Below are 18,254 nucleotides of genomic sequence, written 5' to 3'. Positions count from 1 at the left end.
GAGGAGCTCCAGTGCCAGGTCCGAGACTCAGCAACCCAAAGAAGAGATGCAGGCAAGCAGGGACCAGGCCAATGCAAACAAATGACCAAACGCGGGTGAATGGAACCTTCAGGACCCAATAATCACTGACCACAGGGACCCTCGGGAGTAATATCTCGAAGAAAATCACAAACCCAAGGTCCATAATGAAGTACTCATGGTTGCGGTTCCTGAAAAAGACACCTCAGGAAAGCGGAAAAAACCCAGTGAGTACAGCTCTTCTTTTCCAGGTACGGTTTACAGTATCAGGTCATTGAGGTACCTCAACCCCAGACCAACAAAGACCCAGATGGCCACAAAAAAAAATAGTCTTCCCTGGAGTGAGACTTCTCAGCCAGCAGCGAAAGCAATGGCAAAATGGCTCTTCAAAGTTGGTGGAACCCGGCAAAGCACGTTCTGAGGGTTCACAGGAGAAATTAGGACACCCAGCCAGCAAACAGAAAATAGTCCCAGGACAGAAACAACGGTGGTGTCGTCCCAGGACAGCCTAAATGAAAATTTGGGGATTAGTATTGGTGTCCCAACACCCTTCTGAGTGGCGTCAGCTTCCCATTCAAAGGCGACTGCTCCCGGCAGTAAACGGCAAGATGGCCGTAAAACGACAGAGAGAAAGTCAAAGCACCAGGGGAAGAGGACAACTCAGGAAGAATGTCCAAGGTAATGAGACAGAAGCCCAGCCAGTATGGCCAAAAGTGGATTTCAAATGCAGCAGCAGCTCATCTATGCCAGCATTTCCAAAAGATAAGTAAACCAACACCCTTCCAAGAAAAATGTGACAAAACAGAGGGCAAATTCAGGGTCTCCCCTAGAAAAACCAACACACTCCTGTGACAGTGAAAGCCAGCCACCCAAAAACATAGCACAGTTCCCAATAAAGGATTTGGCAGTCGGCCAATGACGTAGGCCCCAAAACCCATCAAACTTTCAGGCCCACTCCCAGTCAAAACCACATTAGCGGTGCAGGCCTGGATTCAGAGTAAGACCATATGTGTACAACAGCTATTTTAGGACTTCTTTGTGGTTTCCAAAGACAAAAGGACGGGACAAAAAAAATGGCCAAGAGCAGGACTTAAAACCAAAAAGGTATATTAGGCTACTAATGGGGTAAATCGCATTGCATCCCCGGGGAAGCCAAAAATGAATTGCAGCTGCGACCAGTTTACGTCTTAAATCCAATGAAGTGTGAGAACATCACCCTGGGGCCAACAATAGGGGGGGGGGGGGCTCAAGATGCACCTTTATCCCTTGAAGCATATAGTCTACCATATACCAAAAAGGGTTTCTGTGACTGGGAGACTTCAGGAGAAGTCTCACTGACCACAAGGAAGTCAGAGATGCAAAAAAACAAGGGAGGAAGCAAAAATATTGACGATCCATGAAAAGGGATAGTAGACCCCCCCAAAATAAAATTCTGCCCTAACAATGACAATGAAATTGTCTTTCAGTTATCCAAAAAGAAAGTTTTACTTCAGATTAGGGATCATAGCAGTGTAGATCAGGCTGTGCAGGCCACACAAATGGAAGTATTTAAAAGCAGCCGTGAACCCAAAGACATTAGGCTTCAGTCTTTGTGCAAATGGAAATCTGTTCCAAAGTTCTGGGCCCTTGACAAGGGACATTCTGTCCCTGCTTCTTTTGCTATGGCGATTGGGTCTTCTGGTAAATCAAGAGGTGCGATTCCCTGTAGAGAAGTTTATTATAGGCCCTGTGGATCATAAGGCTACGCATATAATCCATAAGAGTTTCAGGGTTGTGTGATTCTGTAGGTATCTGCAGAAATGATCGAATACAAAAATACCTAATGAGAAATGACCACTTTTTTGGTCGAATTGGTTTTATTAATTTTATTTTATTAAAAATTAATGGGGGTGGGGTAAGGGGATAAGTTAAGGTAGGGGAAAGTGGGGGGAGGTGTGGGGGTCTCCTCCCGCATTTCTAAAAAAACAGTTGGCCTTTTTTTCGATCATTTCATGGTAATCCCTTCTGGACTGGAAGCAAGTGTAGTGATTGAGGAACCTTGGCAGGAAAGTAGCATTTGTTGATGGCAAAGACCAGGCGTTACTCTGTTTTGATCATGTTCGAGATTACAGAGCTCCTTTCTGTAGATTTTATTACAAAAGTTCATTTTTGAAAGGACCAACGTTTTAACGAATTAATCTTTGGTGGAGGTCGAGAATTGGCAGGATTTTCTTTAAGATTTGTACGGGATGGTAGCACTTGTTTGATAGTGGTCTGGTGTGTGGTTTGAAAGAGGTTGGAGTCGAACAGGATCCCAACGTCTTTAGCTTTTGCAAAACGGATTGGCAAGGTGGCCAGCGCAGTTGGCAGTTTAAACAAGAGCAAGGGGCTGAGCGAAGTACCCCACAGTATGACTTCAGTCTTGGACCCGGTGAGGCACAGGCAGCTGGAGTTCGTCCAGTCTAGAATCATTTTGAGACAGCTTGTTAGCTTTGTTTACTTTATTTAGTTCTCGCCAAGTCAGACCACAAGTGTGAGTAATCAGTAGACATTATATAGGTCTAGGGAGTGGAGAGATTACTCTTAGGCGACAACTGGTGGGAGGTTACTTTTTTCGCCCCCAGTCAGGATGCATCATATGAGTTGGTAAGTTGTACAAGAGGGAGACAGCCAATGGGCATTTCTAATACTTGGTGATCAGCTCCAACTGTGCCAAAGGACACACGTGCAACAGAGAGGCAGAACACGAACCCCCAACACTCCACATCATTACTTACTCACCACATGCACACAACATTTCATTCATTCCAGGACACAGCACACCTCCCTTCATGAAATTGAATAAAAAGGAAAAGAAGAAAGAACTCAGACGAAGCGCACACACAGGCACAAGAGGCAGGTGTGGAAGAGAAGTTCCAAAAGGATGAGAAAAGTTGCATGGATTGTGTCCACAAAAGGATCGGGTGTCACACATAGGTTGTGGTGCCACAACATGACAGTAGAACTGACCAGTCTCTTCTATAAAATGAAAAGAACTAGTCAGTCAGATGAAACATCACCAGCAGCATTTGCTGCAAAAAGAGGAACAGTACTATAGGCATATGGAGCAGTGCTAAAAGCATACCTTAATAAGGGGCACGTGTGGGAAGGTATCTTTAATAATGACAGGATTTGGGTCACCGGTCAGCAAATGTACAAATAATGGTTATTAGCACATGGAGATAGTTATTGACCTCTTCTCAACCAATCAGATTATTGAGAGTGCAGTCAATAACTACTGGCATTGCCTGCGCTCTGAACATTCTGTCTTCAAAGGCAGACACGGAAACAACAATACAATTTCCAGGCAAGGTTACTTTCAACAAGACATTTCCTCAATGACAGCTATTTAAATTTTTTGCTGCAACTTCCCATTTAACACACGAAAGAGAAAGCTAAGACATGGCAAACAGGTTTCAGTTCAACCAAGTTTACAATGAAAATGCTTAATTTATGAGGACAAATATATTATTTCAATATTGCAAAACAAAAACACATTTAATTTCCTTACTCTGTTATTTACCCTACCCACTATTAAAGTAAAAGGTTTTTAACTTCACCACCAAAATCTAAAACATGTATTGCTACCACCATTATGTGACAATAACCTTATAGACCTCGGAAGTGGTCATAATCACTGGCGATGACCCGCCACCAAGTTACCAAATTCGGCGAAAAGGACCCCTCCCTCGGTCAATAAGGCTATATTGTATAAAAAAAGGAGCACATCTGCAAAAAAAGTGCACACAAAAAAAACAAACAAACATGGGCCAACACTGGTAGGAACCAGTCCAGAACGATTTAGGTAACTACCACCCAAAGAAAGAATGCTGAAAGAGACGACTCCAGGGCAGCCGGCGAGGGGCGTTCATTGGAGTGTCGCAATACTGATCCCATTATATCAGGTGGGGATGAGAATCTGGTCAGAGATAGGACTCTGAGGCAGCGTCTGGTGGCAGGTAAGTTTATCCCCTGACTTGACATCCGAGGAGGTAAACACTGTCACCTGGTATCCCTAAATCTGGGCGCCAACGCTCCAACAGACAAACATGTCTGAATGAACGGCTTTAGTACTGGTTTTAAAAAGCGCAATCTCAGCTGGGAAGCAATGGAGCGCTGTACACAGCGAAGGCTCCCAGAGGTATACGGGTGTTGTGAGGGATGCAGGTATTGTGCAGGGATGGTAGAGGCAGCTGGAATGGGTGGGGGAGGAAGGGAAGCGAGGTGGAAGCTCCAGGGGGCGGTACTTATGGTTGAGCTCAGCGATCAGCAAGATTTTATTTGAAGATTAGGATCTTCAGTCTCTACCTGAAGTGTAAACATTGTTAGGTCTGTGTTCTGTCTTTGTTCCATTACATACTCATGACATAGTCAAGGTCCCATTCATCCCAAGACGAGCAGAACATAACAGTGACACAGAAGCGAAGGCAAAGGCAGGTCCGATCCCAAGCCTTACCAACTACAACTTAGTCAGGGAGCCAGTGAACATTTTGGCCGAAGGATGCCTCACAACCTTCAAGGTTTCACTGTTCTCTGCAGTCATTGGGCCTCATTACACGGATTGCGGTAAGGGTTTACCGGTACCGGTAAATCCTTACCGCCTTACTATGAGGTCCCTTTGCGGGTTGGGGAATTTAACGCCTGCTTTTTGCAGGCATTAAAAACCAACCCGCAAAGGGACCAGGGAGCTAATTACGGTACCGCAATTTGCGGTACCGTAATTAGCACCTTCCCCATTCCCATAGAGCCCTATGGGGCAAAAATGGGGAAGGGCAATGGTGGAAGGGGGAATTACCGCCCCGCCAACCTTGGAATACGGCAGTAATTCCCCTTTCCACCAAGGCGGTGCCGGTATTTTACCGGCATGAACCATGGCGCTAATAGCGCCATGGTTCACCGCCATCCGTGTAATGAGGCCCAATGTTATTTTCTCATGCCTCTTTTTTTAATTGTGGTTTTCCTGAGTTTTCTTTGCTCAACAGCATTTTCCCACGAGTTGCACGGTAGAAGACTAAAGTTGCTTTTCCTCCTTCTCCTCCCTCCCCCCAGTCGTTTTTTTTTTAGCTGAGCACTTACTCCCTCTGTGGCTATCCTTTAATTTTATTAATACATTATCCATTCCTCCGCTACATTCCCTACAAACCAAAACGTTACCAGAACATTTACCTCATGTTCAATAAAATTAGCCATTTTGACTGGGATAACCCTCCCTCTACCATCTAACCATCGCATTTTAACCATCCTCCTAGAAAAACGTTTTCCCTAGGCACGTACTTAGCAAGGGCTTAGCCAATAGGTTTTGACAGCTGTATGTCAAGTGCAGTCTCAAATGTCCAAATTAAGCAATAATACCACATCCATAGGGCCACTGCGAGGTAGTAATGGTTGTAGGCCCAAGTTAATAGACCCCCTTTTCGAATGTGTATCTAAGGAGCGCAAAGCGAGGTTTCTTACTAGCTGGCAATTGCTCGCAGAGGAGTACATTATTGCTATAACATTCCACCCAAAGACGGTAGAATGCTCATTTTAAAACAAGGAAAGTCAAAAGGTAAAACATCGAAATGTTGGAAATTAAAACATCCCGGCCACTACTGCCCTCCGTCACTGCATTGTCTGCACCAGAACTGCCAACATTCCAATATTCTATTACAGTGAAAAGCACCATGTTTGCAGGCAGTCGGTGGTGGTAGCAGCCCGCTTGGCCTGGACATGGTCAACCAGAGCATAGCAGTGGCTTTGACGAGTGCTTATGGACGTTTCCAGCCCCGTCCATCCACGAACAAACTGTTTATCGCTATTACCCCCTGGCAGAGCCGTCCCGAGGCATGGGCAGTCTGCGCAGTCGCCCCAGGCCCGTGCTCCTGGGGCCCCTGCAGCTACCTGCTACCATGAGTATAAGAATTAACGAGGGTTGGTCTACTTCCAACCACATGTCTTTTCTTTGTGCCCGTTTTAGCGAGAGCGTGCTCTCAGCTCCCAACCCCCGGTGATGCGCTCATAGAGTCAAATACCTCCCGCCCACCTCCCCAGCAGCCCATCAGCCTTACAGTTACAGCTCATCATGCTCTTTGTTTAAAGTAATGGCCCATTTAAGAACCTTCGTTTTGGACAAGTGGTTGAAAAGGGACATTTTATTCTGAAAGCAAATACAAGAAAACTGGTTGCCGCCCAAATCTGTCTTCTTTGAAGACAATTAAAATATGTTGACAAAAAAAAAAATAATAATAAATAAAAAAAAGAGTTGTGCACTGTCTCGATAGTATTCATATGTATGCATATTGTGTGTGTTAAATTTGGGATGGAGGGAGAATGTCACATTTCACTCACATCATATAAAAGTATGCCTTTGTCAAACGATGCAAAAGGTTACCATTTCACATAATCTTTTGTTATGATTAAGTCTCGAAAGACAGCCTTCAAGCCATTTTTCAAAATGTGGAAAATAACACTTTTGTACTTCTTTTGTTTAACATATTTCTAAAAGGGTTCCTATATTGCTGCAGTACTTTAATTATGATGTGTTTACTTGTCAAGTCCGATTTATAAAACCGGATTTATTGAAAGCCAAACGTCTGGTGAGGAGCGGGATCAGATTGTGATGGTTTACCAGGTCAATGGATGGGGATGAGAGGTTGCTGGACTGTAGATGTTCTATCTGGCCCTGTGCTGACTTCCAGGGTACAAGTTGAGATTAGATGTGGGCTGAGAGCATCCACCCACTTTTTTCACGATGCCAACTCAATCCCCACCTTGGGTGTGTTTGAGGCCAGTATGCAAAAAAGCTTGTTTGCTCAAGTTTTCGCCCACAAGGATTTGAACCCACTAACCCACAAAACCACATGAAAGTGTCTTCAAAGAACACATCTTGTATTGGTATTTTGCTTTCCAGTGAATATTTCAATATAGATTTTTGGGTTAAAAGGTCCACATCTTTTATACTTTGCCAGCAGTTTTCTAGGAAAATCTCCTGTAGCTGTTTTTTTCCCGGGTATTGACGATTAATTTAGTGAAAGACGATGCTCATTTCTATTTGGATTTTTTTTGTAATTGGAAAGGCCAGTTGAATAAAAATGTGCATATTTCACTTTAGGATACATTCAGTCCCTTTGCGTATGTTAATGAATCCCCACGTTTTTTTCTGGACTTGAGCCCTACTGATGACATTTGAAGCCCTGAGAACCACCATCCTTCTTTGGTCAATACATTGAATCCAATTAAAGTTCGTAATGACACCACCTAGCATTACAGTGCCTAGAAACATGAGAAATCTGTCAGGAAGCACTCTAGTAAAAGGTGATATTAATGGTTTATTAACCTGAGCACAAGGGCCTAGATTTTAAAAATGCTGCACTATATTTTTTATTCACGTTAGCACTTAAACATTAATTTATATCATATTTTTAAAGAGCTTTGCTAGACTAAAAAGTGCACTCTAAGAAATTGAGAAAAAATACTTCAAGTAAAAGCACTACAAGAAAGAAGCACCTAGATGCCTTAACCAATGAGTGGACTCTGAATGCAGGAAGAACATGGCGGCAAGTGCCTGCCCTCCTATACCCTGTATTTGAGCACATCCTGGCTCACAGCGTCAGCCTCTTTTGCCATTTGCCGCTCCACACCCATACAATAGTCTACCCAATCACCACAAAATATACTTGCCTGCAGTAATCCATGCCAGTCTCCCTCACCACTCTCCCACTCACAAGCCACCAATGGAAATGGTAAAGAAATACCTGGAGATCCCCTACCACTTCCCTGGCAGCCATCTTCCTTTGTAGTTTCTGTAACATGAGAATTTGCTAGCATCAAGCGTGCCATTTCCTGTGGCAAAATAAACTTTGTCTCTAGTATCCCTGGATGCAATGCTGGGGTATTCATATCAATACTCCCCTCGTTGGTCTACTTTCCAAGCCGGCAATGAAAATGGTTTACCTTGTTGATGGCCCTCGCCTTGCTCGGGACCTTTAACTTAGTCGGTGAGCCATTAGCGCCTGAGTAATCCTGCAAAGGCAGTTACTGCCTAAAATAGCAAGCGAGGAAAACATACCAAGGGCATGAATAGTGTCTTCTCTGTGCCCATCGCACAAGTCTTTCCTGCCACCTTGAGGAGAAGTGAACTGGTCGATGGGAAGAGAAATTAAAGGTTGTACAGGGGACTACATATATTAGTCCTGAGATGTACCCTCCAACCCCATGTCTGACCAATACCATGAGAATGTTTAAGACAGACCAAACATGCAGAGGCAGAATGATACACTGGGTCGACCTGGCGACTAACAATAGCATCCTGCATCCAGATTGAACTGGAGACCTCAAATCCAAGGTTTACTCCTCGTGCATGCAGATCTAGCCCTGCTGACAATTTTTGGACTTGGGGAGGTACTGTTGCCCACCTTAGGCGGGGCAGAATTTCAGTGAAGCAGTTATCCATTGATTGTATTAAAATAGGTGTTGTCCCAATTTTTTTTTATTGGTTTTTTACAAACCTTTAAAAAAAAATAAACAAAAGAAAATGTATATACAAAAGTTCTGAAAAACTCAATTAGAAAGTTCGTTCTTGAGAAAGAAAAAATCCACAGAGAGAGCTCCAATGGAAAGATAGATTGAAATATAGAGGTAAAAAGGCAAGACGAAAGAAAATCGAGAAGGAGGCACATAGGGCACAATTCAAAACCATGGAGGCCCAAACACTCTTAAATTCCCAAAGTTCAGGCTGAACATTGAGCAACATTGTTATCAGTCTCATGTTTTTCCAGTTTTTTGATCACCTTTTCTAATAGAAAAGTCAGTTTGAGAGTTAGGCTGCGTTCTAGGTCTTGATGCATGATGTCCCACCACTCCTCAGCAGACAAAGTTGGTCTTGCCACAATAGGTCTACCCAAATGAAAAGAGCGTTCCTGTCGTAATTGTGTACAAAACAGAATAAGATGTTTCAGTGTTTCGATTTCCTCCCCACATAGACGACAGGTCAGCATTGGAGCTCCATATTTATGTCGGATTGCCAGTGTTTCTCTTGTTGGAAATTGATTCAAACGAAATTTCATGAAAAGGAGTCTGCGGGCGGTATAGGGGAAATTAAGCAAGTAGGATTGAGGGTCATTTACTTTTCTTGCTTCAGCTGGACATGTTTTCATAATTCTATGAGTCCCTCGTATGTCCACTGTATCGATCCAATCTTTCTGCCAAAGTAACGATTTTACTTTAACCGGATTCATATGGAGTAGCTCTCCGTTAGTGCTTAGGTCGCTTAGGGACTCGTCACAACGTCTTAACCATTGAGACAAAATGCAACCAATCGGGCTTGTGCCTGCATTGCTTAAGATGTGATATTGGGGTACGGTTGGATCACTAGTTATCTTTCTGAACTCATTCAGAGTATACCACATCACCATTGCGTTGATTGACAACAGACTTAGCTCGTATCTTATGCAAGCAGTTGGTACGCCCATTGGAAGACGCAAGACTTTGGACCAAAAGTGATGTTCAAGCGAAGACCATAGGGAGTCTGGACATCCCAGAGCACTATTGGCTCCATGTATGATGGCCAGGATGAATTTCATTTTGTAGAAATCTATGACAGGTTTCAATGAATGTTTCCCAAACTTCCTATTAAGTATACAGGCCTGTGCTGTTAGTTGTTTACATTTCTCTTTTGTTTTTGCAACCCAAGGGAACTCATTCATACTTGAGCTGATGCACATGCCAAGGTACATTGTTTGGTCAACACTTTTTAACGACTCCTTCCCAATTCTCCATACAAACTTTTTCGAACCAAATCTCCTTCTGTTTTTTTGAAGATCTTGCAGAGTTAGGATTACAGATTTTTTGGGATTCACAGTTAATCCGTTTTGAATGACATATTGGTCAAGGATGTGCAGTTTCTGTTGCAATCCTATAGGTGTTGAATCTAGTAAAACTAGATTGTCTGCATACAAGAGCCAATTCACTTCATTGCCATTTATTTTTGGAGCGAAGGCATTGATGTTTTCAAAGGCTTCACCCAGGTCTGAGATGAACAAGTTGAATATTATGGCAGCAAGAGGGCAACCCTGCTTAACTCCTCTATGGGTTGTTATTGGCTCAGAGAGGAGACCCTGTCGATTCAGTCCCACCCTTATAACTATCAGTGTGAAGTGCTTTGATGGCCAAGAGTAGACTGAGAGGGCAGTTCCAGGTCCCCATTTTCTTCCATAGTAGTTCCCTGTCAATGCTGTCAAATGCCTGGGATAAATCCACAAAGGCTAAATAGATCTTCTTATTTACCCGTATGGCGTTCATTTTCAAGATATTCAATAGTAACAGATTTAGGCCAAAACAGACACCTCGGACAAAACCAGTTTGTCGGAGGTCCAGATGTTTTGTAGTTTCGATCCATTTCATCAGTTGGTTTTGTAACTGGATAGCAAAGATTTTCCCCAGAACATCTAATGATGCTATCGGCATATAGTTTTTAGGATCTGTTCTATTTCCGTTCTTGAAAATGGGAATTACAATTGCTGATTTCCAGCTAGATGGAATGCTGGCTTCTTCCGCGACCTTTTTGAACAATAGCATGAGGAACTCAGACCAATCCTCTGGGTTTTGTTTTATTAGATGGTTGGTAAGTCCATCTGGACCTGGTGCTCTTGAAGAAGAAGCTCGTAGGATGCTCTGTACTATGCTCTCCTTGTCAAACTTTAGATCCCACTCATTGAGTATTGGTAATTTAGGAGCGGTTGTTAGGCTACTTTTTCTGTAAACCGACTCAAAATGATTGAGCCAATCTGCTTGCGGGACCATGTTTGTTTGAATTGCACTTTGTTGACAGTTCGTATTATTAATCAGATTCCAAAAGTCGGCTGAGTTCTTATTGCTTAGTACCGCTAACATGGCTTCGCTGTCCTGTTGGTATTGTATGGATTTGTGCGAAATTAGCCAATTTTTATAATGCTGCATAGAGAATTTTTTTGCATGCTGTCTCTGATCGAACTCAAGTTGAGCATGCTGTCTTAGTTCTTTCCTTAATTGCCTCTTTCTTACTGCAATCTCAAGATCGTAACAGTGTTTGGGTGCAAAGTCCGGTCTTTTTGAACCATTTTGGATGGTTATGAACTGTGTTAATACATCAGTGTATTCAAGGCAGGGGTCCGTTGAGTTGGTTATAAGTTTGTAGTACGAGTCTGTAATCCGCTTTACCTCATATGGCCTTATTTTCAGGCAAATTCTGTTGGACTCGACTTCAACTTGGTTTTTCCAGATGTTTGGTTTCATAACAGTCGGAGAGAGTAAAGTAAGTGTTAGCTTACTATGATCACTATTTGGATCTTCTAATACCGTTAGCGCCACCGAAAGTTGGCACAGATTTTCAGAGATAAAGAAATAGTCTATGATGGAAGTCGACTTTCCACTTTTCCAAGTTTTTTGTGCAGGAATATCTCCACTGATATTCCCATTCGCCATTGCTATGTTTCTTTCTTGCATTGCGGAACACCATTTAACTGCCAGTTTTTGCGTTGTGGTCAATGCTACAGACTCTTTCACATCCCTTATGCACGATAAATTCAGATCACCACAGCAAATTATGTTGGGTCCTTGTTGCTCGCTGTTAATGTCATCGATTAAATCCAGGACTGTGTTCATGAATTTATATGTGTCAGCTTCTTTATGATGCCAGTTTAAATTAATTATATTAAGCTGAGTTTTTTTCCCGGGATTAATTGAAGTAGCTTCTGCAATTGTGTGTTGAATATATGGAGTATGATTGGAGGAACTTTTCACCTTCCATCCCGAATTTTTTTCAACCATCGTTATTAGACCAGCAGATGGACGGACTTTTTTTCTTGCAATGGCCGGATTCATGACTATTTCATAGTCATCCGACAATGGGCATAAAGTCAGCCATGTTTCCTGGAGGCAGATCACGGTTTGATTCAAAAGACTATTTTTAGATTCGTTAAACAAATGTGTGAAACCTCGGGTGTTCCATGAGAGGACATTCATATGATGGCATTAGCTAGATTGCCCTCCCAAAACGCCAGCAAGCCAATTCCAGTTTTTTAGCGTATCATTAACCTCCAGGCTTTGTGGATTGATGGTTTGGTCGTTTGCAGCTGAGGAGACAGATCCCAGGATTGTAATTTTGATGTTTTCCTCCCAAACAAAATTATTTTTGTGAGGGACTGTTTAGATTTTTCTTGAGTTCCAGCTTGTTGGCAGATGTCACAGTGGCAACTTTATTGGGAAGTTTTGGGCTAACATTGTTTCCAAAGGTGACCCTATCGGTTAAAGGCAAGTTGTTATCCGTTGCTTCCGTTACCTTTGTGGGGCAAGGAACCGCTACATTGTTTTCAGAAACCTCATGAATGTCAAATCCCAAGGATAGTAAAAAGGGAACTGCATTTAAAAGTAAATCACAGACAAGTCTGGAATTTATATGCAGACTGACTATCATTCTGAAGATCATTGATGAAAGCCACTGTTTGAATATCATTGGACTCTATTGACCGCAGACCAGGAACATGATGTAATAACCTAAGGACATTGTTGCTGTTCAAGATGAAACCATCTTTTGTGTCCAGTATTCTTTCCAAAATTAGTATGTACTTCGCTGAGTTACCCAGCTTATCTTTATTTACAAAGAGGTTCTGTTGCGAAGTGCCTCGATTTTTGTTTGCCAGATTTAAAGTCATAGGCATTTTAGGGTAATTTCCGGTAGGCTGTTTTGTTCTAGCCGTATCAATCATGTCAAATTTCAATTTAGCCGATTCTTCCGGCTGCTTTTTTGCTGTGCTTTTTCCAGCAAACTGAACTACTTTCAGTTGCGATTTTTGAAGCTTCAATCCGAGCCCCCATGCGCCTTCTTTTTTCCACCATAGTTTCAAATTTGTTAGAAGTTTCAGCGGGAGCCACGAGTCTCTTCTGCTAGTGGAAGAATTAATTCACACACTCGCCCGCTAATACCAGGGGAAGCTCCCTTCTGAGAGCTTGGCCGATCAAATTTGGCCATAGCCTCCGAGTTTGTAATTTTGTGATCCAAGTCTTCTTCATCACTTTCGGTATTAGTCACATCTTCATAAACTGACAAATTTAGGATCTCTTGGTCAACACTTTCATCCAGCACAATTGTCGGTTCAGGGGCAACGGAGCACTTTTGCATAAAATCTGTATTGGTCTTTTTAGGTGGTTCATTTACATTTTCTGTATTAACAAATACATTGACTGATTTTAGGTTCCTTAGAAACTTCCTTGAACCCATGTTGTTGCCTTTCCGTTTACATTTTTGGTTCTTCGTTTTTTTTCCTGCAATTTGTTTACATCGGAACTCTGAGCTTTCTGGAATATATTGTACGTTTTGTCCTTTGTGTCTGGACAGGAGGTTTCTTTTTCTTGTAAAAATCCAGTGATTCCTTCGGCATTTGCAGACGTGGACGGTACTGAGGTATTTACATCCAACAAATTGATTTCAGGAGAGATTGATGGCTTAACTGAGGAAGGATTCATTGAGGTTTCTGCTTGCTCGATGGTAAATGATGATATATTTTCAACTGGCAGACAATTTACAACATCAACAACCAGAGCAGTCGATGACGGTTTCAATGATGAATTCAGTTGAGTCTCAGCCAAGGGATTTACTCCCTCAATCATAGGTCTTACAACACTTGGTGAAGCCTTACGAGGAACACTCATGATTAACTGTTTTAGATGTGGCTTGGGAGTATTAGCCCCCACCTGTCCATTCGGTGTCGAAAGTGTGGCAGTTGTCCTTGACGGTGTTCCAAGATCATCATTGCGAGGGACACAGTCATTGTGAACATTTGAGAGTGTGTCCACCATTTGTGATGTTTGCTCAATACCCCAAGTATCTTGGAGGGTTGCATGATACGATCTCTTTGAGAATTGGGTTTGTTTCAGCAAACTTAACGCTTCCAATGTTATTTCAGACAGTAGACGTTTGTCGTCAGAGTTTGAGCGTTTTTGATCCTCCAGATCCTTGTTAGGACTTCAAGTCTTTGGATATAATCCAGGATTTTGATATTTCCTCCGTTTTGCGACAATTCTGCTGTAACATGCTTAGAGTTTGAAAATGTTACCAATGAAGTTAAATCCTTGATGTTATCATTTAGTTGCTCGTAGAGTTTTAACATTGGGGCCATGGCTATGGTCAATGATGACAAGACAAACTGTCTAAGATCATTTAAAGCTTCTTTTACCATGTTTAGCAGCTTGAGGTCTTTCATTGTTTGAGAAGCAGATTTCCTGTACGTGGAAGGTTTCCCTCTTTCGGGGGCTGATGACTAATAGGGGAAACATTCAACGATTCATCCAAGGATGAGTGGTCAGAAAGCTCCTCATTATATGAGGATATAGAATGTCTTGTGTTCATTTTCTTGTGACAGCTAGATGGTACTGGCGAGATTTGTGTCAGCGAATTTCGACCCCGTTGTTTCCTGTTTTGGGAGCATGGTATCGGAGGAGATTCACTTGAAGCAATTTGTCTTCTTTTTCTGAGACCGCTCGGCCGTGCACTACTTCTTCGTACATTAGCCTCAAGCTCTTTTGCCCTGGAACAAGTCTCATTGTTGGTAGGATCACTATTAACATCAATGACGTTTGTTGTTGGTTTGGCGTTCATTGAGCTGTTCATTTTTGTTACATCTAGTAGGAGTTTATTCACAATGGCCAGGGAATTACATTTGTCAACCTGAGGTGTTTTCAGATAATTAGAGTCTATATAGTTATCAGGGGGAAGACTGCAATTTGCTTCACTCATACCTCGTTCATCTTCTTTTGTCGTGATTATAGACAGGTTGTTTTCAAAACTACATTATCAAAGGTACTTTCAACCGCCTTGAGGGAAGTTTTATGTGATGGAGATGAGCTAGAAGCAAACGGCAGGGGTTCAAACACATTTGACTGGGGGGACAGTGAGGGGATTCCCAAACTCAGGGACTTAGGCTGAGGTGACCAGGGATCAGAACTGCATTGGAGCCAAGAGCCAGTGGCTTCCGAAGTTAGCCTTTGTGTTTCGCGGTTAACTGGGACCCGCAAATCAGCAGCTAACAATCCTGCACCAGGCAAGCACCCAGACCCCCCATATCAGCCGGCAGTGCGCACGAGCATCGGTCATCCTCGCAGCCAACAAAATCGCCTACAGGAGGCAACACGTTCAATGCTTGAGCACCACTCCCGGGGGAATGATGCACGCCCTTACTTAAAGTACTTTGCGAAACACCCTTACTTTCCCTCCTCACCAAGCTCCCCTCATTTTCCCTGGAGACAGAGCTATTGGCCGCATTTTCTGTTTTTTTTTTTAAGTTCGATGTGCAATCAAAAGAAGGGATACAGTCAGACTCTGTGTCGGAACGATTTGCACAATGAGAGCCGTCTGCAGCAACATACGCAGTTTGCGTATCATTAGTGCTAGCACTCAAAACTTCCATTGGCACTCGCGGCAGAGATATTATACGTGCGGCAGGGGAAGAATGAGGTTTGAATTTTCTTACTTGGTTGCTCCCGGCTGATAAGGTGGTCACGGTAAATCTGTTTCAGCACGCAGGTAAAGTAACCTCTGGTCCTTCTTCTGCACGTTTCAGCTGCAAACGGGTGAGGGGGTGATGTATGGTTCTTGTCGGCAGGTTGTGATTTTTTCCTCGATCCATAAGGATTGTGCTCTTTGAGCCTCGAGAGCCTCCAGAGACTCACGAGACTCTGCGCAGCTCCGCGGAGTACAGGGGATTAAGAGCACACCCCTCACAGTTAATGGCAGTAGAAAGGGGACTGAAGGCTCCAGCAAACAGTCCAGCAGGTAAAGCAGACTCACGAGACTCTGCACGACTCCGCGCCGCTCCGCGGAGTACAGGGGATTAAGAGCACACCCTTCACAGTTAATGGCAGTAGAAAGGGGACTGAAGGCTCCAGCAAACAGTCCAGCAGGTAAAGCAGACTCACGAGACTCTGCACGACTCCCAATTCCATTTAGCAAGGGCTTACAGGACAGAACATTCAGTAATTGGGTAGAATGGCTTTGGACAAAAAACCATAATGGCAAATAAAATGAAATTGTACCCCTCCTTCCCGACGCCCACTTTGAAAGCATGTTATAGAACCTAAAAACGGATGTCATAGTTCCACAAATCTCCCATTGTTACGCGACAAAACATATGAGAAGTCATGTTGTGGATTATCTAAAAGGGATGCTTTAGGTACACCTTTTTAACATACCTTAAGCATTACTGAGAGTGGGTCGTGGATATATGGTGGTGACCTCACGTGCAGCATTAGACACCCACAATGTTCCACGGATCTAAAGGTTGATGCAATGCCAATCAAATCATGATCAGCTATCATTGCATCATGAAGAAGCAAATATTCAATATCAGGAGAACAGCCATCAGGCATTTACACAATAACGGTTCAATCAATCGAACCCATGGTGGGTGCCATGCATGTCAGAGGAACTAGGGAGCTGGCGTGCAAGTGAATCAGGACCAGTCACGAGGCCAAGAATTTCTCCAAAGAGACCAAGCAACCAGCAGGGACCTCTGCAGACAGAAGAAATGAAGCAATGACTCTGCAAGGCAAGGCAAATCTTCAGTAGGTTACAGGAATGGGTTGGTTGTTTGCCTTATATTTAACTACTAAAGAATTCAAGTTAGTGGAGAGGTACCAGAGAAAATAGGCGTTTCGTAAGAGGTGCTCTACAGATCATTTGCCAGCACCCGCGAAGGAAGCAGAAAATCAGTACCAATGGGAGAGCACAGTCATCTCTGCAAACATTTGGAATATGTGCTACACCAGCCTTATGCTTCCTGTGACATTTAACTGGTTTAGCCTGCTTGCCTCCCCACAATATGAAGACTCGTTGAAAGTCGAGAGGCTCGAATCGCCACACGAACTACTTAACTTTCCATAACAAGATTAGGCTTTCAGAAGAGCGGCAGTAATCCAATAAATGAAAGGCTGCAAATGACTCCGAGATATGAAGTCAGAGCAGGAGCCAGTCTGGTATTTATTCACAAAGCAGTATTTGAAAGAGAGCAGACCATAACAAAAGATGCTGCCATGATTTGCAGGAGCCGAGTACAGTTAAATGCATACAAAAAAAAAAACACAAAGAGCCACAGAGAGCAAGGTGGCTGCTCATTCCATGAAAGGTATCATTTTGAAATAAAGCCCTCCGCCCTGCACCACCTTTTAAGGAGGCACTATAACACTATGTAGAAAATAAAAAGACAACTCTACATCGGAGCACAAGAAAATAAGGGGCGGCTTCCTACCAGGGGTATACATTTCAAGTTGCATTCTATTAGCCAGGCAAACAACTCTCATGTCCCCCCTGTTGTACCGAAAGAGAAAGAGAAAGAGAGAGAGTTAGACCTGAGAGGGCCTGATGAGTGATACCCAGGTTATCACAGAGACGCTTGAGCAGTAGGACATGGTTGACCATGTCGAAAGCAGAAGAAAGATTAAGGAGAATGAGGACAGAAGGAAGGTTAGAGTCAAGGTTGGAGAAAAGTTTGTCACAGATATTCAGGAGAGCAGTTTCTGTGCTTCTGCTGATCTGATGGTCACGGAGACAACCAACAGATTCAGTGTGAAGGTTAAGCTGGGAGATGGCCAGCTTTTCCAAGAGGTTACCCAAGAAAGGAGCGATAGAGATCGGGCGATAGTTATCTGGAGAGGAAGGATCATCAGAGGGCTTCTTAACGAGGGGGCCCACAATGGGGAGGGGAAGTTCCAGTGGCAAAAGAGTGATTGCAGAAATTGGCCAGGGCTGCAGCAAGAGTGTGGATTTGGTCCTTGATGGTTTAAGAACCTGTTTTGACCAGACTTAGATAGATCGGACTTGTCTAGAAACATCGTCTGGGGTGAACAAGGGAAAGGAAGAGAAGGTAAGAGAGGAGGCCACAGGCCAGGAGAGGAGTTGGAGGAGGAGTAAGAGAGGGTGGACAGGATGTCCCGAGTTTTAGTGATGAAATGAGAGGCCAATGCAGTACAGAAGGCCTGGTAAGGAACAGGATAGGTAGAGAATGCAGCAGGGATGGCCAGCTCTTTGCAGATTTTGAAGAGCTCGGCCGAGTTGTTATATGCTGCAGGCTTGGATGTGTGCTCTATTCTTGGTGAGGACAGAGTCTGTGCTGCCGTTGGAGCAGGTGGCAGGCCAGTTTGTCAGAGGGCACGGCTGTAACCTTCCACTTCCGCTCAGCCACCCTGCACTTGCGTTTCAGGGTGATGAGGTC

At 43.5% G+C, this 18,254-nt stretch overlaps 1 protein-coding gene across 3 annotated transcripts in view; it reads right to left on the bottom strand.

The window, feature by feature from the left end:
* FEZ2 (fasciculation and elongation protein zeta 2) overlaps positions 1–18,254 on the bottom strand; it is a 573,054-nt gene that overhangs the window by 382,474 nt on the left and 172,326 nt on the right. The gene's annotated exons all lie outside the window — the stretch shown is intronic.

Source organism: Ambystoma mexicanum, chromosome 4q (genome assembly GCF_040938575.1).
Source record: "Ambystoma mexicanum isolate Mex_15411 chromosome 4q, UKY_AmexF1_1, whole genome shotgun sequence".
Lineage (NCBI taxonomy): Eukaryota > Metazoa > Chordata > Amphibia > Caudata > Ambystomatidae > Ambystoma > Ambystoma mexicanum.
Note: the sequence above shows the minus strand (reverse complement) of the source record. Positions and strands in the feature narration are given on the sequence as shown.